Source organism: Castor canadensis, chromosome 5 (genome assembly GCF_047511655.1).
Source record: "Castor canadensis chromosome 5, mCasCan1.hap1v2, whole genome shotgun sequence".
Taxonomy (NCBI): Eukaryota; Metazoa; Chordata; class Mammalia; order Rodentia; family Castoridae; genus Castor; species Castor canadensis.
In genome coordinates, this window is record NC_133390.1 from 88582434 (window position 1) to 88607376 (window position 24943).

A 24943-nucleotide genomic window follows, 5' to 3' on the forward strand; every position below is an offset into this window, starting at 1 on the left:
TTTAAAATGCAGAAAGACAAATATAAACCATACCTTACCAGCAATTACATTAAATATAAATAGATTAGCCTTTAATTAAGAAGCAGAGATTGGAGAGGGTCCTGAGCCAAGGTGGATGGCAGGTGGGATGGAAGCAACCATGAATCAGCACTTGGAAGAATGCAATGAAGAATCCATCCATTGTTGGGATCTTGTTCACAGATTCATAACGATTTATTCCAGGCTGCTATGGACCATGTGAGATGAACATGCTGGGTGAAAGATGTTCTAGTCCAGCAAGCAGCTAACCTCTGGCCCCACAGATAATTCTGTGATATGTCTAGAATCAGACAATGGGAACATTTTTTTCCCCAGAAACATGATGGCATCATGGTAGAAGTACACAAAATAACCTCATAATATTTCATGTCAGTTCTCCAGCAGCCTGTCATAAGGACTCAATCCTACCTTCACTAATTATTTTGTAAAGCTATTAAAGTTCCACTGGTGGAGTCATTCACTTAATGTGCTCTATTTAGATGAGAAAGTTGCTTTTTAACCCACCTATTGAGAAAGGATCATGTTTTGAAGCAGCAGGTCCAGGTCACTTTGCATATAAAATTTTGTTGTGCTCGATAAATCTGTTTGGAGAGAAAAATGAGGAAGAGATTAGCAAATGAACAGAGGAATGTGATCCAACTATCTTTAAAGGCACAATAGGATGAAAGTACAATGGGTAAAGATGTACCATGCACATGGGAATATAAGAGAGCTGGAGTAACTATATTAATATCAGACAAAATAACAAAAATTGTTTTTACAGAGAAAGAATAACATTTCATAATGATAAAAAGATTAATCAACTGAGAAGATATGTTATAAACACATACACATCTAACTATAAATCCACAAAATACATGAAAAAGAAAATGACAGATGGGCCATTGGTGAAAGAAGTTTCACAGATAACTCAGATGTCCCATTAGATGATATTTGTCAAATTTGATCACAATGGAAAAAGGGAAGAGACAGGGAAAAACATTTCAATTTAGGATGTGATGAATTTGAGGTGTTTTGATACCAGAAGATACTAAGCAAGAAGCAAGGATCTGGGTGAAGAAATCTGCTAGCATTCTGCACAAAGAAATAATAGGTGGAAATAAAGTACCAACCAGAATCAAACCTTCAACACCCTGAACCCTAGGGAAAGTTTCCCCACAACACATTACACTGTGAAAATTTGGGGGCTGCCACCACTGCTGCAGCTGTTGCCGCCAGCTCTAAACCTGCCTGCAAGACATTTGACAGACCAAACAGTGAGTGCCACATGTCACATGGAATTCCCCCAGCCACCCCAGGGATAAACCAGCACAGCCCCTGGGCAGACTGATGCCCCCGCTTTGAAAAAAACTGAATAACAAACAGCAAACTGTAATCTAGTACAACAACAGGGGGCAGGAACAATGAAAGTGCACCAGAGAAAGGGGGAGGGACAATGAGCTAATCTCATCGCAAACTATCAGTAAACAAAAACTGGAAAGGCAGGAAGGTGGAAAGTGGACAGGTGATAAGCCACTCCCCAAAGCAAGGCAGGTAGCAGATCACAGGGATTATCTCCTGAGCCAGTGAGCAGCACCCAAAGCCAAATGGCCCAACAAAACTGAAAAACAAACAGCAAACTGTCATAACACTGACAGCAGAGGGGGCTGATGGAACACAACCTGCCCTAGAGAAAGGGGGCGGGGCAAAGAAATACACCCCCAGCAAAGAAATCCCAGGAAACAAGTGCAGCAAAAAGCCACCTCTAAAGCAGGGCAGGTAGTGGTCTACAGAGGTGATCTCCTGAACCTGAGGACAACATTCAAACTTAAACTGCCACACCTTGCTGGAGGAGGAGCTGACCAAACAGCTGCAGCTAAAGGACAACCCAGCTATCAGCTGGGGAAATCAATACCTCTGACCACCCTGCATGATCTGGCAAAGCTACTTCACCTCACAATTTCAGTTTAACTCCTAGACAGAAGAACAAAACATTACTCACAAGCCAGTCACCTGGTGAGACCACATCAGAGCTTCTGCTTAAATGCCAATACTGGATGCCAGAGGAGTAACTCCAGAACTTAAACTAAGACTGAAATTCTATTGTTCCTGAACTTGGTGTTTTTCTTTTTGTTTGTTTGTTTGTTTTTCCCATTGATTTTTTTGTTTATTTTGTTATTGTGGGTTTTCCATTTTTATTTCTATTCCTATTACCTTTTTTTTCTATAGTATCAACTTTGCCATCATCATCTTCTCATCCTTACTCTCACCCCCTTAACTCTCCCTTCTTCTTCTGTGCTGAAATCCATTGCTGTCCTCAACAACTCACTCTTTCTCTCTTGCCCACTCTCTCCCCCTACCCCGTGCTTCCCCTCCTATTTTCCCCCAACCTGTCACCAGACTACCCTTCCCTCCTACACACTCATTACCTGCTGACCAACCTACTATGCCAAGTTTACACAACCCAAAATCCTGCAATCCCTGACACAAGCAGCCTCTACTACAACAGAAATATACCCAAACACACATAAGGACCACAAAAACTAGCAGCTCCTGCACTGCTTCTCCCACTTACCCACCCCAATTCTTGCCTCCCCCTTTAGTGCCACCCTATCCAACTCCCCAAATTTCTATAGCTAGCCTTATAAGCATTAACCACCCCCAACTCACACTGCTTATAGATATTACCACCAAGGGGTCTTCTATATAACATATAAACTACTGATCAGCTATTAAACCTAGACCACAGACAGAAATAGCATACAAACCTAGATAAAAACCCAAGACAGCCACAAAACAAAAATTAAATCAAAGGAAAAAAAACAGGTGACTGAAACCACCAACTAGCCTATCATGAACATAGTTGCACAGTACCAAGTGGATCAACAAAGAGAAGAAAAAATGATGGAAACCACTCCCCCACCAAAATAATTTAACACAGGATTCAGAGGGAAATGAAGAAAATGGAAAATGGATACCCAACACCTGACTCCAACAAACAAAGACAAATAACATCAAGGAACCCAGCGATGCCCACAAAAACATCCTCAGAGAAGAAATCCTGCAAGTAATCATTAAGAATTTCATGGAGATAATACTAGACGTGGTTAACCAAAATGTTCAAGATGCATTCAAGAAATTTCAAGACACCAAAAGTAAAGAGTATGAGAAGACACAGAAACAAAAAAATGAACTCATAGGAGCCCTAAATAAACACCAAAGTGAAACAGAGAGCATTATAAATAGAGAGATAAATGAATTAAAGACAAAAATAGAAAATATTAAAGAGGAGTGACCCTTGATATGGAAAAACCTCAGGAAAAAAAATCAAACAGAAACACAAAACACAGTGGAAGGCCACTATAGCAGACTAGAACAAGAGGAAGACAGAATCTCAGAACTTGAAGATAAAATAGAAATTAAAGGAAAAACTGAAGAACTGTTAGTCAAACAACTCAAGACCTGCAAAGGGAATATGCAAGAACTCACCAACTCCATCAAAAGAACAAACCTGAGGACTGTGGGCATTGAAGAAGGAGCAGAGGTGCAAGCCAAAGGTATCTGTAATATAATCAATAAAGTAATAACACAAAATTTCCCAAATCTTGAGACAGTAATGCCAATTCAGGTATAGGAAGCCTCCAGGACAACAAACATACTTGACCAAAATAGATCTTCCCCATGACATATTGTCATTAAAACAACAAGCACAAAGAATAGAGGAAGAATATTGAAGTCTATAAGAGACAAAAAACAAATAATGTACAAAGGTAAACCCATCAAAATCACAGCAGATTTCTCAACAGAAACCTTAAAAGAAAGAAGGACATGCAGTGAGGTATTCTGGGCACTAAATGAAAATAACGTCAATCCTAGGATACTCTACCAAGCAAAACTATCATTCAAAATAGATGGGGCAATAAAAGTCTTCCATGATAAGCAGAAACTAAAACAATATATGACCACCAAGCCACCACTACAAAAGATTCTCCAAGGAGTTCTGCACACAGAAAATGAAAACAAATAAAACCACAAGAGGGCAGGCAGTATCAAACCACAGGAAAAGAAAAGACAAGGAATCAGTAATATTAACTCAGTTGCACACAATCAAACCCTTAAACAACAAAAACTACTAAATGATGGGAATCACCACATACCTATCAATATTAACATTGAATGTCAATGGACTCAACACCCCCCCCACCAAAAGACATCATTTGGCAAACTGGATTAAAAAGGAAGATCCAACAATCTGCTGTTTACAGGAGACCCATCTCACTGACAGAATCAAACACTGGCTTAGAGTGAAAGGTTGGAAGAAGATTTACCAAGCCAATGGCCCCCAAAAACAGGCAGGAGAAGCAATACTTATCTCAGACAAAGTAGACTTCAAACTTACATTGATCAAACGAGATAAAGAAGACACTCCATACTGATAAAAGGAGAAATACACCAAAAGGAAATAACAATTATCAACCTATATGCACCCAATCTCAGTGCCCCCAATTCCATCAGAAATACTTTAAAGGACTTAAAAGCACATACAGACTCCAACACAGTGGTACTGGGAGACTTTAATAACCCCCATCACCAAAACATAGGTCATCCAAAAAAAATCAATAAAGAAATTCTAGAACTAAATCACACCATAGATCAAATGGATCTAGCTGATGTCTACAGAATATTTCATGCAACAACAGCACAATGTACATTCTTCTCAGCAGCCCATGGAATTTCCTCCAAAATTGATCATATCTTAGGGCACAAAGCAAGCCTCAGCAAATAGAAGAAAATAGAAATAATCCCCTGCACTCTATCTGATCACAATGCATTAAAACTAGAACTCAACAACAAAAACAACAGCAGAAAATACACAAACAATTGGAAGCTGAACAAGATATTGCTCAATGACCAGTGGGTCACACATGAAATAAAAGAAAATTAAAAGGTTCCTGGAAGTTCATGAAAAATGAAAACACAAGCTACCAGAACCTATGGGACACAGCAAAGGCAGTCCTAAGAGGAAAGTTTATAGCCATGAGCACATATACTAAAAGGACAGAAAGACCTCAAATAAATGACCTACTGCTGTATCTTAAACTCCTAGAAAAACAAGGACAAGTAAAACCCAAAACAGAAGGAGAGAAATAATAAAAATAAGGGCTGAAATTAATAGAGACCAAAAAATTAATAATAAAAAGAGACCAAAACAAAGAATCAACAAAACAAAAAGCTGGTTCTTTGAAAAAAATAAAATTGACAGACCCCTGGCAAGTCTGACTAACATGAGGAGGGAAAAAACCCAAATCAGTAAAATCAGAAACGCAAAAGAGGAGATAACAACAAACACCACGGAAATCAAGGGAATCATTAGAGAGTACTTTAAGAACCTATATTCAAATAAATTTGAAAATCTTAAAGAAATGGACAAATTTCTAGGTACTTATGACCATCCAAAACTGAACCAAGAGTATATTAACCACCTAAATAGATCTATAGCACAAAATGAAATTGAAGCAGCAATAAAGAGTCTCCCTAAAAAGAAAAGTTCAGGACTAATGGATTCTCTGCTGAATTCTATCAGACCTTTAAAGAAGAACTAATATCAACTCTCCTTAAATTTTTCCACAACATAGAAAGGGAAGGAACACTGCCTAACTCATTCTATGAAGCCAATATTACACTCATTTCAAATCAGACAAAGACACATCCAAAAAGGAGAACTACACACCAATCTCCTTAATGAACATCAATGAAAAAATCCTCAATAAAATAATGTCAAACCAAATCCAATAACATATCAGATAGATAATTTATCATGACCAAGTTGGCTTCATCCCAGGGATGCAGGGGTGGTTCAACATATGCAAATCTATAAATGTAATATAGCACTTTCATAGAAGCAAAGACAAAAATCACTTGATCATCTCAATAGATGCAGAAAAAGCCTTTGGTAAGATTCAACACCACTTCATGATAAAAGCTCTAAGAAAACTGGGCATAGAAGGAATGTACCTCAACATTATAAAAGCTAAATATGACAAACCTATAGCCAACATCATACTTAAAGGAGAAAAACTAAAACCATTTCCCCTAAAGTCAGGAACAAGACAAGGGTGCCCACTCTCTCCACTCCTATTCAACATAGTCATGTAATTCCTAGCCAGAGAAATAAGGCAAGAAGAAATAAAAGGAATAAAAATGGGTAAAGAAACTGTCAAAATATCCCTATTTGCAGATGACATGATCATATACCTCAAAGACCCAAAAAGCTCTACCCAAAAACTTAGACACCATAAACAGCTTTAGCAATGTGGCAGGATACAAAATCAACTTACAAAATTAGAGATAAGGACAAAATAGTTTCTGCTGGGTATTGAGGGGGGGAGCGGGAGGGGGTGGAGTGGGTGGTAAGGGAGGGGGTGGGGGCAGGGGGGAGAAATAAAACAAGCCTTGTATGCACATATGAATAATAAAAGAAAAATGAAAAAAAAAAAAAAAGGAAAAGTTCTCAATTCAAAAAAAAAAAAAACAAAAATCATTAGCTTTCCTATACACCAACAATGAACAAATTGATAAAGACTACAGGAAAAGAATTCCATTTATAATAGCCTCAAAAAAATCAAATACCTATAGGGAACTTAAAAAACTAAATTCTCCCAAAATTAATGAACCAATAAAGAAATGGGCACGTGAACTAAACAGAACTTTCTCAAAAGAAGAAATTCAAATGGCCAAAAAACACATGAAAAAATGCTCACCATCTCTAGCAATAAAGGAAATGCAAATTAAAACCACACTAAGATTCCACCTCACCCCTGTTAGAATAGCCATCATTAGCAACACCACTAGCAACAAGTGTTGGCGAGGATGCGGGGAAAAAGGAATCCTCTTACACTGTTGGTGGGAATGTAAACTAGTACAACCACTCTGGAAAAAAAATTGGAGGCTACTTAAAAAGCTAAACATTGATCTACCATATGATCCAGCAATACCACTCTTGGGGATATACCCAAAGGACTGTGACACAGGTTACTCCAGAGGCACCTGCACACCATGTTTATTGCAGCACTATTCACAATAGCCAAGTTATGGAAACAGCCAAGATGCCCCACTACTGATGAATGGATTAAGAAAATGTGGTATCTATACACAATGGAATCTTATGCAGCCATGAAGTAGAACGAAATGTTATCATTCGCTGGTAAATGGATGGAATTGGAGAACATCATTCTGAGTGAGGTTAGCCTGGCCCAAAAGAACATGATAAAGTGAGAGCACACAAGGGAGATATGAGGATAGGTAAGACACCTAAAAAAACTAGATGGCATTTGTTGCCCACAATGCAGAGAAACTAAAGCAGATACTTTAAAGCAACTGAGGCCAATAGGAGAAGGGGACCAGGAACTAGAGAAAAGTTTAGATCAAAAAGAATTAACCCAGAAGTTAGCACACATACACAGGAAATCAATGTGAGTCAACTTCCTGTATAGCTATCCTTATCTCAACTAGCAAAAACACTTGTTTCTTCCTATTATTGCTTATACTCTCTTCAACAAAATTAGAGATAAGGGCAAAATAGTTTCTGCCAGGTAACAAGGGGGTGGGGGGAAGAGGGAGGGGGTGGGAGGTTAAGGGAGGGGGTGGGGGGAGGGTGGAGAAATGACCCAAACATTGTATGCACATATAAATAAATAAATAATAAAATAAAAAAAAATCAAATACCTAGGAGTAAATTTAACAGAGGATGTGAATGACCTCTACAAGGAGAACTACAAACTCCTGAAGAAAGAGATCGAGGAAGACTACAGAAGGTGGAAAGATCTTCCATGCTCATGGATTGGTAGAATCAACATAGTAAAAATGGCTATACTACCAAAAGCAATCTACATGTTTAATGCAATTCCCATCAAAATGCCAATGACATTCATCACAGAGATTGAAAAATCTAACCTAAAGTTCATTTGGAAATACAAGAGATCTCGAACAGCCAGGGCAATACTCAGCAGAAAGCAATGCAGGAGGTATCACAATACCCAACTTCAAACTATATTACAAAGCAATACCAATAAGAACAGCATGGTACTGGCACAAAAACAGATATGAAGACCAGTGGAACAGAATAGACACCCGGATATGAATCTACACAGCTATGCCCACCTTATTTTTGATAAAGGCACTAAAAACATATGATGGAAAATAACTTCTTCAACAAATGTTGCTGAGGAAAGTGGTTATCCACTGGCAGAAAACTGAAACTAGATCCATGTCTATCACCCTGTACTAGTATCAAGTCAAAATGGATCAAGAACCTTAATATTGGACCCAAAACTCTGAAGCTAGTACAGAAAAGAGCAGGGAATACACTGGAAGCAACAGGTATAGGCAAGGACTTCCTCATTAGAACCCCAGCAGCTCAGCAACTAAGAGAAAGGATGGACAAATGAGATTGTATGAAATTAAAAAGCTTCTGCACAACAAAAGAAAGGGTCTCTGAACTGAAAAGACCACCCACAGAATGGGAGAAAATATTTGCTAGCTATACATCAGACAAAGGACTGATAACCAGAAAACACAGGGAGCTCAAAAAACTAAACTCCCTCAAAATCAATGAACCAATAACGAAATGGGCATCTGAACTAAACAGAACTTTTTCAAAGGAAGAAATCCAAATGGCCAAAAAAAACATGAAAAACTGCTCACTATCTCTGGCTATAATGTAAATGCACATCAAAAGCACACTAAGATTCCACCTCACCCTTGTTAGAATAGCTATCATCAAAACACCACCAACAACAAATGCTGGCAAGAATGTGGGGAAAAGGGAACCCTCATACACTCCTGGTAGGAATGTAAACTTGTACAACTTCTCTGGAAAACAAAATGGAGGCTTCTTAAAAAACTAAGTATACATCTGCCATATGATCCAGCAATCCCACTCCTAGGGATATACTCAAAGGAATGCAACTCGGGTATTCCATAGGCACCTGCACACCATGTTTACTGCAGCACTATTCGCAATAGCCAAGTTATGGAAACAGTCAAGATGCCCCACTACTGACAAATGGATTAAGAAAATGTTGTATTTATACACAATGAAATTTTACTCAGCCATAAAGAAGAATGAAATTTTGTCATTCATAAGTAAATGGTTGGAACTGGAGAACATCATCTTAAGCAAAGTTAGCCAGGCTCAGAAGGCCAAAAATTGTATGTTCTCCCTCATATGCAGACTTTAAAACAAATACAGTAATACTATTGGACATGGGTCACATGTAAGGGGAGAACACATACAGGAGGAATAAGGAAAGGTAGGAAACCCAAAACTTGAAAGTGTTTGATGTGCCCACTGCAGAGGAGCTAATATAGTAACCTTAAACTGACAGAGGTCACTGTGGGAAGGTGACCAGGAAGTAGTGTAGAGGTCTGGTAGAGATGAATCATTTCGGGTTGTAATACATTTGTACATGGAAGCAATGCTAAGAATCTCTCTGTATAGCTATCCTTATCTCAGACTAGCAAAGTGCTTTGTCTTTCTTATTATTGCTTATGTCTTCTCTTCAACAAAATCGGAGAAGAGGGCAGAACAGGTTCTGCCTGGAAGCAAAGGGGGTTGGGGGGAAGGCAGGGGCCAGGGGGGAGAGATGGCCCAAACAATGTATGCATATATGAATAAATGAATAAATATACCAAAAAAATTATCAACATTACTACCTAAAATATAATGAACGGCTTTGCCATTTAAGATTGGAAAAAAAAAAGAAACTGACAGAATTGAAAGGATAATACACAATTTGACACTAATAGTTGGATATTTCAATACCTCTATTTTTAATAATTCTAATTCAATAATTAATAGAACAGCTTGACAGTGTATCAGTAAGGAAATAAAAATTGCTTTAGTGTAAACCAACAAGACCCAATATATAATCTATAGAAAATTCCACCTAGCAACAACAACAGCAACAAAAAAACTACACATGGAACATTCTCCAGCATATACCACAGACTGGGTCATAAAATAAATTTCACGAATTTGAGGCATTAAAATTATACAAAATATAATCTCTGATGACAGTGTGATTAAATTATAAATAAGTATCAGAAGAAAATTGTGAATTATAAACATGTAGAAGTTAAACCACAGTGCAAACTAATATATCCAATATATCAATATATAACCAATATATCAAAGGAAAAATCAGAAGGGAAAATAAGATAGTTTGAGATTACTCAAAACAAAAGCAGCAAAATCTGTGTAATTCTGTGAAGCAAGACTCAGGGAAGCTTGCAGCTATAAATGCCTACATTAAAAAAGAAGATATTACTGGCAGAGTGGCTCCAGTGATACGAGTGCTTGCCAAGCAAGTGTGAGGCTCTGAGTTCAAACCCCAGGACTGCCAAAAAAAGAGGAAAAAAGAAGCTTTTGCATGATAGCCTAACTTTCTGCCTTAAAAAAGTAGAAAAAGAACAGCAAACTAAGCCCAAAATAACCAGAATACGGAAATAATTAGAATGATGATAAACAAAGAATAAAAAAAGTCAATGAAACAAAAAGTTGGTTCTTTGAAAATAATTGACAAATCTTTAGCTGTACTGACCAAGAACAAAGAAAGATAATTCTCAAATTACTGAACTCAGGAATGAAAGAGAGATCATTACTACCAATATAATAGGAAAAAGTATTGCAAGGTAGCACTATGAGCAATTATATGCAAGAAATTTAGATGACCTAGATGATATGAACAAGTTTCTAGAAACAAACTGCCAAAACTGACTCAAAAAGAAATAGAAAATACAAATAGAAAGGCAATTATCAAAGAGACTAATTTAGGAATTTTTAAAAAATCTTCCCACAATGAAAAGGCAAGGACCAAACTCTTCACTAGTGAATTCCACCAAATGTTTTACAATGAACACCAATCTTTCACAAAGTTGACCCAAAAATACAACAGAAAGGAACACTGCCAGTTCATTCTACAAGACCAGCATTCATCCCAGGAATGTCAGGTTGTTCTAACATATGGAAATTAATGAATATATTATCCCACATTAAAAGAAGAAAGGGGAAAATATACATGATCATCTTAACAAGTGCAGAAAAATCATTTAACAAAATGCAATACTCTTTCATGATAAAAAAAAACCTTAACAATTCAGGAAAATAAAAAAGTTTCAACCTGATAGCCTCACACTTAATGCTGAAAGACTACAATCTTTCCACTGAAATTAAGAATAAAACAAGAATAGTTCTCACTACTTATATCGACATTGAACTGGTGGTTCTAGCATAGCAGTTAGGCAAGAAAAAAAAAGGCATCCATACTGGAAAGTAAGAAGTAAAATTATCTCTGCCACAGATGACATGATTTTACACATACAGAAAACCTAAAGAACACACAAACTAATTCAAAAAACTAGTAAAGATAATAAAGGTATTCAATAAGATTGCAGGATTTAAGATCAATATCTAAAGATCATTTGTATTTCTGTACATATCAATGAACAATGTATTAATGAAATTAAGATAACAATTCCACTTTGAATGACATCAAAAAGAATAAAGTGCTTAGGAATAAACTCACAGTAAGGAGTGCCAGACCTGTTGCTGTGATTTGAATGTTGTTTGTCTCACCAAAGGTTCATGTGTTGGGATTTGTTCGTTGTTGGGGGAAGTGATCAACCTTTAAGAAGTGAAGCCTAAGTCAACTGGGCTGTGCTCCAAAAGGATTAGGGGGACTCTGATGTTTGCCAAAACCTCTTTATCCCACCTTAGATATTTCCTTATGACAACAACAACAAAAAAGACTAATATACCTGTGTGCTGAAAACAACAAAACATTGTTGAGGGAAATTAAAGAGGAAGGACCTAAATATGTGGACAGACATCCCACATTCATGTACTGGACAACTGTTAAGATGTCAAACTCTCCATTTATCTGTAGAGCCCATACAATCCCTTTCAAAACTCCAAGCTGATTCTAAAATTCAAATGGAGTTTCAAGGGACCCCCAAAAAATTGACAAAAAGAACAAAGTTGGAAGGCTCATATTTCTCAACTTCAAAATCTCTACAAAACTAGAATAAGATGCCGTCATACTGGCATACGATTAGATGTAAAGATCAATGGAATAGGGCTTGTACTGCTTTCCTCAAGCCTCTCCCACATGGGAATTTCTGCTCTTTCCTTTCCTGTTCTAAAAAAACTCTGTCACTTTGCACTTCACAAAAAAAAAAAAAAAAAATCAATGAAATAAAATTGAGAGTCCAGACGTAAATCAATACACCTAAGCTCAATTAATTTCAACAGTAATGTCAAGACAAGTTTATGGGGAAAGAATAATGTTTTCAATAAATGTTGCTGGGACAGCTGATATTCACATGCAGAAAAATTCAGTGGGACCCTACTTCACATCATATACAAAAGTGAACTCAAAATTCAGGCACTGGGGAGGATGAGGCTGGAGTGTCATGAGTTCCAAACCAGTCTGGGCTACATAGGAGACCCTGTCTCAGGAAAAAAAAAAAAAAAGAGAATTGGCACAGCTCCTCTGGTGGAGCTTGCTAGTGGTGAGGTCAAGGATATTCATTTCCACATTGCATGCAGGCCCAGGATTGGTGGGTTCCAGGCTGTTCTGGAGCATCTCTGGCCTGCACAGTAAAGAGATGATAAATGGCCAAGTAGTAAATGACACACTTCTGAAAATATTAAACATAGTTGGAGCTGAAAAACTACAAGCAATGAGAATGTTGACTAAAGGATAAAAGGAGCTGGTGAAGTAGCTCAAGTGGTAGAGTGCCTTCCTAGCAAACATGAGGCCCTGAGTTCAAACCCCAGAACTGTCAAAAAAGAAATAAAAAAAAAAAGAAAAAAGAAATATATAAAAGAAAAGAGCAGTATCTTCAGGAGATTTGGTCATAAAGCCATTGATTAAAGGCCTTTTGACTAAAAATACTGAAAAACCATTTTCCTGAAGCTTAGACATCTTTAAAAGACATTTCCTAGAGAGTACATCTGTGTATAGAGGGGGTGCAAAACCTCTTTTACAAAATCCCTCCTGATTTGCTGTTATATATTTTTCCATCTGCCACTTTCCCTTCATGTGCTAGTGACCTGTCCCAAACTGCCTGTTACTTGTAGGCTCCCTGAGCTGAAAGGCAGCCCTCACTACCCATCTGTACCTCCTTGGGTCATTTACCTCCTGGAGAACTTCAGAGTCTTTGATCAGTTCACAGAGAATGCATATCTACAGCTATCCTCTCAAAAGTGTTCTAATCCAGACACAGATGCTGGGGCTGAGTGGAAAGGCATCTAACTCTTGAGAATTTATGCTGCCAAAATTGTTTTAATCATCTGAAAATAATTTAGAATTCTTGTAATATATCCCCCTCATAAAACATTGAAGTTTGAATTACTTCTTTAAATGCACATGTACAGCACACTAGGTTATATAGTAATATAACTTTTTCAAATATATAAAATATATGCAAATATAAAAAGTATCATCTAATTTACCAGTAGGTATAAATAAACTAATGTGTGTAAAATGTTTATTTCAAAGAACTATTTATATAAACCTTAATTTTTAAATGAGAAAAAGAATTCAAAGTAGACCAAAGACCTAAATATAAATATATTTTCCAAAGTAAAACTAGGTATAAATCTTTATGACCTTGGATTAAATAATGTTTTCTTAAATATGACACTCTAAAGCATAACCTACCAAATAAAAATCAGTAAGTTGATTTTATCAAAATTATAAAATAAAAACATGTTGCAAAGGAACAAGAAAGTGAAAAGATAACCCATAAAAATTGAAGAAAATATTTGTGAGTCACATGTCTGATAAGGGTCTAGTATCCAGAATAAAGGAATAACTCCTACAGCTAAACCATAAAAGACAACCATTTTTTAAATGGGCGAATGGTTTGAATAACCATTTTTACAAATGGCCAACAGACACACAAAAAAAACAATGCTCAACATTTTCAGTCACTAAGGAAATAAAAATCAAAACCACATTGAGATACCACTTCATATCCTGTAGGATGAATATAATGAAAAGAAAAATAAAAGCAAATTTACAATTGTTGGTAAGGATGCAGAAAAATTGGAACCTTTATGAATTCCTGGTAGGAATGCAAAATAGTGCAGCCACTGTGAAAAACAACTTGACAGTTATAAAAAACATAGTTACCAAATAATCTAGCAATTCTTCTCTTAGTAAGAGAAGAATTCAGTTCTCTTAAGAGAACTGAAAAAGATTTTCTAATACAATAAATTAATTGTTCAAGAATGTTCAAAGCAGCATCATTCATAAATGTGTAAACTCAAATCCCAGCAGCTGATGAGAACAGATAAATAAAATGTAGTATAGCCATACAATAGAATTTTATTCAGACCGAAAAAGGAGTGATCAGCTGGATGCACAACTCAGTGGTAGAATGTTTGTTTGCCTGGCATATGAGGCCCTAGATTTGACCCACAGCCCTACAAAAAAAAAGGAGGAGGAATGAAGAACTTACTCATATGACTACAACATGTATGAAACCTGAAAACATCATACTTAGAAGCCAAACAAAAGGAGTCACATATTGTATGAATCCACTTATATGAAATGTACAAAATAATCAAACATATAGAAATAGAAAGGTCAGTGATTGCCAAGGAATTAGGGGAGAAGATAACAGAACCAACTGCTGAGGAGTACTGTGTTTCCTTAGGAGGCAATAAATATGTTTTGGGATGGTTGCACAACTTACATATATTGAAAAAGCACTGGATTTTACATTTTAAAATGGTAAATTTTAGGGCATATGAATTATATCTCAATTTTGAAAGTTAAAAAATACCAGCCAGGCACATGATGGATATATGTAATCCCAGCACATAGGAGGCTGAGGCAGGAGGATCTCAAGTTCCAGGCCAGCCTTTGCTACATAGCAAGACTGTCTCAAAACAAACAAAAAAAGATAATAAAATAAGTAAAAAACCATTTGCAATAATGTAAGAAATGACTTTAAGAAAATAATGTTTTGGGGAGGAGGTTGGCTGCTTTTGGTAGTGTTGAGGATCAAACCCAGAGCCTTGAGAATGCTAAGCTACATCTCCAGCCCTTCCTTTTGTTTTGTTTTGAGACAGGATCTCACTATGTGCCCCAGGCTGGTCTCAAACTTGATACCTTCCTGCCTCAGCCTCCCTAGTGTTGGAATCACAGGCCTGAGCCTGGCTAGAAAATGATGATGCTCTTTTATTGAGTTTAGAGTGCAGGATGTGGTGGTACACACCATAATCCTGATAGATGGAAGGCAGAAGCAGGAGAATAGTGAGTTCAAAGCCAACCTGGGCTATAAAACGAAACCCTGTCTCAAAATAAAAGTTCATAAAAGAACACCTGCAATCTTAACAGTTCTATTGATTGAGTAGGACTAGCACAAAGAAAGTGAGAAAATCTTCAAAACCGACACTTTTATGAGTGATCCAGTTTTAAGTAGATATTATAATTTATTTTTATATGCTACTACATTTCCGAGTGAGGTGAAGGAAAAGAGGATTTGAGTTGACTGCTTTTTCTTTACTAAGGTAGCAGTTAGAAATAGGTGAAATATTTGTAAATAAACACTTTGAGATTGTTAATCAAAGAATCCTTACCATTTTTAAGAGATCTAAGTTAATTCAAGCTAGTGGCTTATGCCTGTAATCCTAGTTACTCAGGAGATTAGGAGGATGGAGGCTTAAAGCCAACCCAGACAAAAAGTTCACGAGACCCTGTCTCAAAAATACAACACTAAAAAGGCCTGGTGGAGTGGCTCATTGGTAGAGCACCTGCCTAGCAAGCATGAAGCCTTGAGCTCAAACCCCAGTATTTATAAATCAATGAGTCAATCAATAAATAAATAAAATAAAGAAGATAACCTATATGCCATCAGTCTGACTTGCCTGCACATATTTCAGAGATTACTCTCACCCAAGTTAAGATGACGTGAGTCCCAGTGCCTACTAGCTCGAAGTGGAATAGTATCTCTTGCTCCTGCCACTAGCAGAATATTTTCTGGGAGTTTTCTAGTGAGGTGCCACAGGCATGGTCCAGAATAATTTCCTTCTTATCTACCTTTGGTTCTGCCCTCTCATGTCATCACTGTGGTATTGCTTTTTTGGGACTACTCCTTTGAAGAAGCTGTTGTGCTGAGAGCAGTTTTATTGGAAACTCTGCTGATTTACCCCCCTCCCAGCCTTGGAGAAGAAATAATGCTTCACCTCAATTCCACAGGTTAGTAACACTTTTATGGAAGATGTGAGAATAAGGAAATCCCACACAAATGTAACTTCTACCAGAATAACTCTTAGAGATCATAGGGAAAATCTGATCTTGAGTCAATGTCTGGATCTTGGCCAGGGCTCTGTGAAGCAAGAACCACTCCACTCAAGATAGTGGAATCTCCAAATGAATCCATGCTTCTGAGTTCATGTCCAACAATCATTTGGTTTTAGAAAAAGAAGAAAATTCTCTCTTCTCCAGTTTAAATTGGGTAAATTCTATTTCCTTCAGGAAAATCTCACCTTACACACTATTGCATTTTCATAAGTCATTTTATTAGTTAATAACCAAACCAAGAGATGAGAGGATCTAAACTAAGGCAGCAATAGCAAGGATGAAGAAAAAAGTCGAAATTCAAAACTATAATTATCAAAAGGTTGTGATCGATTAGATGTGGAGACTGACAGAACAGAAAACAATAAAGAGAAGGCCAGGAGCTAAGCATAACTGAAGTCTGTTTAGAAGAGAATTTGAATGTTAAGAGATTTTGGCCATAGATTCAAAATAGGGATAAAGTAGGCCATGTGCAGTGCCTCATACCTGTAATCCCAGCCACCCTGGAGGCAGAGATCAGGAGGATAGTGGCTCAAGACCAGTTCATGTAAAGAAAGTTAGTGAGACCCCATCTCATCTAAACCAATAAAGCTGGGCATAGTGGTATGTACTTATCATCTCAGTTACACAGGAGGAGTAAATAAGATTGTGCCAGTCAGGGCACAAACATGAGACCTATTTGAAAAATCACTATAGCAAAAAGGGCTGGGAGTGTAGCTCCAATACCATCAAACAAGGTAGGGGAAGGTGGTATTTAGGATAAAGTAAAAGTAAAAGTACTATATGTTCACATGAGAACATGAAACTCAAAATTAAGGTAGGAAAGATCATGGTTTTCCTTGAGTCACTAGCCATGGACATGTCCTTTTTTCAGGGCTGTACAGTAAAACTATTAGACAAAGAGGACAATAACTAGATAGTCCAGGTTGTGGACTGTGAAATTAAGTAGCTCCTAAGGAACAGTGTCTTCCATTACCAGATATGTATCCAAGAGGTATGCCAAGAAAATGAACCCAACTCAAAGAAGACTTACATGAAACAACTCCCACAGCTATACACAGAGGCCTCAAAAGCCTTAGAAAGGAGGTCAGGGACCCAGCAGAGATGTTCTTGCTAAACTCTGGGCAAGGACAAGGAAAAATCTGAATTACCTAGGCCTATGGTTAGGTGGAAGCATTTCTACTTGAGTTAGCAGGAATAGTGGGAGAAGAGAAAGACAAAAAAGATAAAAATTTCAGGAGTTTCTAGCCCTGTTTATACGATATACCTGTCTGTTGAAGCATGTGGGCCCCTTTTCAGAATAAAGTGTTTAAATACGTCAAACAAAATACATATGTCAGAAAAAGAAACATTATGCTGAAATAAATCAATTAAAATTTGGTTTTAAATTTTGTGCCCTAATAAGTTGCATCTTTATTAATATGAAATGAGCTATTTTAAAGCACTCTATTTTGAAGTAGTAAGGAGTGTAAATGATATTTTAAGATCTAGAATGACTTCAATATACTATAAAATATGATATTTCTATTGATGACAATGTTATAAGAATTGATATTACTGTTTGTATAAATTCATAATCAAAGGAAATTATAAATTTTCATTAGAAATTCATGAAAACAAAAATATTTTCCCCATTCAAGTTCATAGACCTATTGCATGCTGAAAACTCCTGATTAAGGATCTCTGACTTGAGCTGGTAAAGCACCTGTCTAGCAAGTTTGAGGCCCTGAGTTCAAACTCCAGTACTACAAATAAATAAATAAATAAGGATCTCCATAGTTAAAAACAGATCAGAGCCTGCTTGAAGGAGCCTAGATCTAAGATAAGGCTTGGGGAATGGAAAAGGTAAAGAAAATGGGCTGAAGTATAGGTCCAACTCTAGCTTTTTTGGGGCTTTGATCAAAAGTACAAATGGTGGTTTTCAGCTTGTGCACCTGCCTTCCCTGATTTTTTCTTCTTAGCACTGACTTCTTTCCACCCAGTACTGGGGATTGAATCCAGCACTTACCATTACCTTTTTTTCCTATCCAGTTCCTAGTAGGTAATCTAGAAAGGGGAACAAGGTCACCAAATGAGCATATCCCTTGGCTCCACAACCCTTCACCCATGGGGAAGCACAGCCAAAGAGGGGTCAAAATGGAGCTCAATGAAAGGTGGGACTTAGTGCAGATGCCTGGTTGTCACAATTGATAGGCATTGTTGAGCAGGTGTCTTATCTTTAGAAGCAAGCACTTGTGCAATGCACAGAAGCCATTAAAAGATTAAAGGGCCAGGGTGTTGTAAACATACCAAGGTTCACTTTTGCTCTTATTCAAATATTCTCCAGCAACCTCTCTTCCTCTTTTCTCATTTCTCCTTTCTTTCAGTGTCCAACTCAGTAGTTCAATTTTGCATATCTATATACCCTCCCCTCCAGTGCCTCTATTTGGTACTGATCACCTTAAAATAGCACTTGAAACATTTAAAAATACTTTCTAACATATTGTCATTTCTTGAATTCTTTATTTCCATGGAAAAAGTTTATATTTTCATCATTTTTACATGTGAGACAGCACTGGAATTTCTATTCTGCTCCTACATTTGTCCCATCTCATTGTATCTCATCTTCACCAGAAGGACAGGGCAGCAACTTTTTAAAAAATCTTTCCATGTCTTTCCTCTTGCCACATGCTCATACCAAGTGAAAATACAATTGAGCATAATAATGCATTAACTTTACATCATAAGAGGTTTCATAAGCCTCCAAAGCAAATAATATAAAGATGCAGGACAAACAGGCCAGTTTTGCTGATAAAAGCAGCTGAGGTATAATAAAGCCAGGAGCCTGGTAGGGGGTGGGTAGAATGGGAAGGATGAAACAGAAGGGGGGCTCCTCACTGACAAAAAGGTGACCTGAGGAGAGTAAGAAAAAGATTTGCAGAAATTTTTCAGCTTCAAATCATCCTGTATGATCAGTGATGAATGCTTTCTGGTGTTTTAGGCTGAGCACATGTGTCTTTCCAGCTATCATAGTTAACATATTATAAATCATATTTCTTAATGGCTGGAACTGGAAATGATCACTTTAAATGAAATAAGTCAGACTGACAAAGACAAATATCACATGTTGTGTCTTGTGCAGAATCTAGACCTAAAAAAGAAAAAAAAAAATGACACCAGTGTAAAATAGGGATTGTGTTGGGAATGGGAACCAGTGATTGGGGGGAGGGTGAAAGACAAGCATAAAGGAGAGAGCAATATGATCAAAGTCCTTCATACACATGTATGAAAAATAGAATAATGAAACCCATTAATACTGTTTTAAAAGGAGGGAGGGGGATAAGAAAGAGTAATAGTGAATTTGATCAAAGGAAACATCACATTGAAACCCATTTGTACAATTAATATATACTAATAAAAAGAGAATAAAATAAAATAAAGCATTCCTTTTAATTGAAAATGTTTGAGTTCTAAATTCCATCTTTTGTTTTTACTTTCTTAATTCTCACTAATCTCATCACCTATTATCCATCATCTACTCTACAAACTGACAGATGACTCTCAGTGGGATTCAGGTCACTCTTCACTATTATTTATGTTCTACATACATATATTTGTTCCTTGGGTCATAATGTAAAATGTATTTCTTACTAAAGATCATGGTCAAAAAAATGCTTTATAGAGGGACAACCCATTCCTCAATATAATTTTTATGTATTATGTTGGCGGTGAGGAGATCACTCTTTCCTCAAGTGTTTTTGGCCCTTACATTAATTTTCTATTGCTGTGTAACAGATTATCACAAATATATGGGCTTAAAACAATTATCTAATAGCTCCTGTAGGTAAGAAATCTGGGCGAGATGTAGCTGGATTCTCTGCTCAGAACCTCACAAGGCAGAAAATCTAGGTGTGATTTCATCTGAGGCTTAGGACCTCTTTGAATTTCATTCAACTTGTCAGCAGAATTCAGCTCTTTGCACCTGTACAGATGAAGTCCCCATTTTTTACTGGCTCTCAGCAACTAGAGATTACTCTTGTGTCCCAGACACATAATCCTCCCACAACATTGCAGCTTACTTCTTCAAAGCAAACAGTTTGTACAATGGTGTTTTATATGAAGTAATAGAGTGACACGAGTAAAGATCTCACCACCTTTACCATATTGTGTGATCTAAGTAAAGGGACGACTATCCCATCATTTCCATAGCTCCAGCCCATAATCAAAGTGATGGAAATTTTGAGGGGCATCAAGAATTTAGCCCACCACGGTGTACACTTCAGGAAAGGAGAAAAATACAGGAATGGAAGAATTATTAAATGGACAGAGTGGCTGGGAGAGAGAATGGAATAGTTTGAAGAGTGCTGGCAAGAGAAAAAGGAGCTGAACAAACAGCATTAGGAGAGAATTTAAAAGTTTTATCTGACAATGGATTGTGTGTGAGACAGACATTAGGAGAGACACAATAAGGAAAGAAGACCATGAGGAAATTCTGACTATTAAGCACATATTCCCTCTTGGAAACTGCCATAAAATATCTTCATTTCTTTCAACTAATTGTATATATTGATTGATTTGTTTCTTGTTTGTATTTTTTTCTTCACCTTTATTAATTTTAACATAAATCTGTGCTCATTTAAAATAAAACTCAACATGACTCAACACAATTTTGGTTGCATTGGAAAGATCACTTGGCCTAGATTCAATACACCTTAAATCAAATCTTTAATCCCTCACCTACTTGCTAGCTTTTATATCATCACGAATTATTAAACTCTATGTTCCTATTACACAAAATATTGCTTAATTTAGCTTATGATCAAAATATTGCCTCTAGTAGACTAGTTTGTCTCCTGTAATCTAGATAAGTGACAGTTATGATAACCAGTTTTTCAGATTGACAACAAAATAACTAAATGCAGTTAATTGCTTTATAAATTCCTCATGCAGCTGTACATATTCAAAAAGATAATATTTATAACTGTCTTAAATATATAATAAATGTCAGCTTCTACTATTATAATTTTTATTATTTCTTGTACCCTAGTAAACCAAGTGGCAAATACTATTATTAAGTCAGTGACATGAAAAATAGGAACATGAAGTTAACACAGATTAGTAAGAGAGTTCTTATTAATATCATGCTTCCTAGCAAAACTCCAAAAGGGTTGAGGCTTTTGTCTGTTTTATCCACTGATGTTCTCTCAGAACCTAGAATGGAGCCTTGCATATAATAAGTGCTCAATGAATATAATATGTAATAAATGAAAATAATATTCTCTTAATTACCAGTTGCACTATGGTGTACATGACCTTACTAAACCATGGATAAGGTGGAGAAAAATCTTGGAAGAGTTGAAGAGTTCTTGCTGGATGATATCATTGGTAATCTATTCATTCATTTTATAAGTATCCTTTGAGTATTTTTCTGTTTAGACACTGTAATAAATGTTGTAGGGAGCAAAAAGAAGTATATGAGACATGATTTCTTTTATCGAGAGTCTTCAGTTAAATACAGAAAATACTTGGATGCCAATGATTTCTGTACATTATATAGACATTGGCAGTGCAGAATAAACAAAATTTACAGGATTTCAAAAAAAAGAGAGATCAGTACAGGCAATGGGTTGGCCCATGAGCCAAATTCATCCTGTGGTCTATTTTTAAATTGTCATGAGCTAAGGATGGTGTTAAATTTTAATGAAAATAAAGAATATAGAGACTATATATGCCCCCCAAAAGCCAAAAATATTTACTGTTCTTTTACATAAAAGATCTGTGGACACTTGCTCCAGACTTTAATGAACAAAGTAGGTATCATAAAAGTCATAATTGATCTGGACATTTAACTGAAGGACCGAGATGAGATTGCAGAAGAGCACTTGAAAATGACTTAGCTAAAAACCCAAGGGCAGTGGTCTTTGAAGTAATTTGGAGAATAGAGGCTACATCCGGCAGGACTATGAGGTTTATGAAGAGGAGAGGTAGAAGAAAGTCTGGAATACTGTTTGTCGTGGTGGATAAAGATGTGAACTATGGCTGGGCACCAGTGGCTCACACCTGTCATCCTAGCTACTCAGGTGGCAGAGATCAGGAGAATTGCAGTTTGAAGCTAGCCCAGGCAAATAATTCATGAGATGTTATCTTAAAAAAAAAAGCCACCACAAAAAAGGCTGGTGGAATGGCTCAAGGTATAGGCCCTGAGTTCAAAGCCCAATATTGCCAAAATAAAGTGAACTAATGAACTATGTATGGAACAGCATAGGACATCATAGCTATCAAAAAAGCACTTCAGGGAGTTTTTGCAGTGGGCTCTTCAAGCACTCTAATGATGAGCGTGAAGATGATTTTTCACAGAACAACCACATAGTAATGTGGTTTTTGTTATTATCCAGGCATAAATCCCTTCATTCTGGCCAACAAATAACCTATGACAGCAATGTACATTCTCTTAACTTCCATCTAAGTCAAACTGAAACTCCTAAGCTGGTGCTTAAAGACACCTTGATTTATTATTGTTCATCTTCTGAACCATCTAGCTCCCTGAAAATGTGATTTAAAATAAGACTTCAGACAGACCCTCCAGTGTAGCTTTGTTTCACATGACACTATGTTATTAATGCATGACACTCTGTTATTAATAATATTCACCAACAAGTCTCAGACCCTCTATTTCACCCTCATTTAGTGGCAATCTCCAGCAATCAAATAATTGTGCTTTTCTGTCTGGCCCAGGCATGAGATGCACTTACACAGATTGTTCTGTTGGTCAGTTCCATTTGCTGACAGCTCAGCAGGGAGGGCTCAATTTATTCAATGCATAAAGCTAGGCATGCAATTGGGACCTTAGCTAGAAAGGGAAGAAAAAGATTGAGTAAGTCCATGGGCAAAGATATACTAAAATGGAATGACGCAAAGAGTCAGTTGGGAAGTCACCATTTGGGAGCAAACATTCAGGTTACACCAATTTCCCAGTTTCCCCTAAGATCATGAATGCCTTAACTGTCTTTCCTCACTACCAAAGAAGAGAAGAGAGCCTTTATCCAGAAACACATCTCCTGTATACTGGTCAAATGCATTGCAATTCTCTGACTGGCCCATCACTCACACACTCTAGACTAAGCAGGAATAACAGTTTTTATAATTAAAAGGACAATAGTAAGTAAGATTACAACTGATGCGATAAGAAAAAACGAAATAAGCTGAAGAAAAGAGAGCAAAAGCCACAGGAGAAATAGTTGTAAGTTACTTTAGACTCGTTAAAGAGCGGTGTGGCATCGCCTGACTTGGATGCTGATGAGGACAACTGGGCCTTTCCTCTGGCTTCTCAGCACACTCTCTCCCTGCCCGTGCCAAGGTTCTCATCTGACTCCTACGGGCTTATCCTCAAGCCCTCTTGCTCTGAATCTCTTCCTATTTCTTGTCATTACTCAGTTAAACCCTTCCTTTTACTAGGGAACTCTCCCTTTTATTAGCTATACCACCAAAAGGATCTCAACAAACTGCTTAAAGGAGCCTGTTGATCACAGCTCAGTACTACCATCTACCAAGAACATTCATAAACAAATGGGATGATAGGATGAATTCCCAACGGTAGACCGTCAGGAGATGGCAGAATCTTTGGAATAAGGGGGAGAAAGGGATAAAAGAGGGTGGAATGAAGAAGGGAAGAGAACATTTATTAAGTGTCAGTTAGTTTTAGGGAGAAACCTTTTACATGCAGCAATATGTGAACAGCTGTCTACAAAAGATTCTCCAGTGTAAATAGGTACTAGTTAGAAACTGGATGCCAGTAAGCCAATCTGAGATAATCTCTAAAAAGAGTGATAAGAAAATATACACAGGGTAATTGTAGGACCTACTCATTTTATGACCCTAACATTATACATATCTGGACAATAAGGATAAGCAATTACTGTTAGGGCTTTAGAAAATCAGTCAGCCACTCTGAGGACCAGTTTTCTTACTTGTGAAATAAAGCTGTGGGAGGGAAAATTTTGTTCTCTTTCTTAAATTGTATAACTCAATAAATTTTTTTCAAATTTTCTCCTCTATGAGTATTCCTGTAACAGGTAAACATGCTGTTATTTCTTCCATCTTAAAAACAAAAGATCTCTACATAGTGCTTCCTCTCTGCGTACTGCCCATTTCTTTAGTACCCTTTTTGGCAAAATTCCTTGAAAGACTTGTCTTTTGTCTGTTTGGTTGATTTAGTCTTCAGTTTTTTGAGAAAAAGTCTCCCTATGTAGATCAGGCTGGCCTCAAACTTGAAATCTTCCTGCCTCAGCCTCCCAAATGCTGGAATTCTAGGCATGAACCACCACACCTGAAAGACATGTTTTATAATCCTATCTCTACTCTCTCCTCCCATCTTCTTTTGAACTCACTCCATTAAGACTTTTGTTCCATAAATATCACCAATGGTATTCAGTAGTCAATTTTTATTCATTGTTTCATTTGACATGGTTAACTACCTCTTTCTCCGTTGAACACTTTACTCATTTGGCTTTCAGGGCACCACACTCACTTGTTTCTGCCCACCACTTTTCATTCTAATGATCTGGGTTTTCCTT

General features: G+C 37.0%; 1 pseudogene; it reads left to right on the plus strand.

The window, feature by feature from the left end:
- Positions 1-127: 127 nt before the first annotated feature.
- Positions 128-399, plus strand: LOC141423083 (ragulator complex protein LAMTOR5 pseudogene; annotated as a pseudogene).
- The last annotated feature ends 24544 nt before the right edge of the window (positions 400-24943 follow it).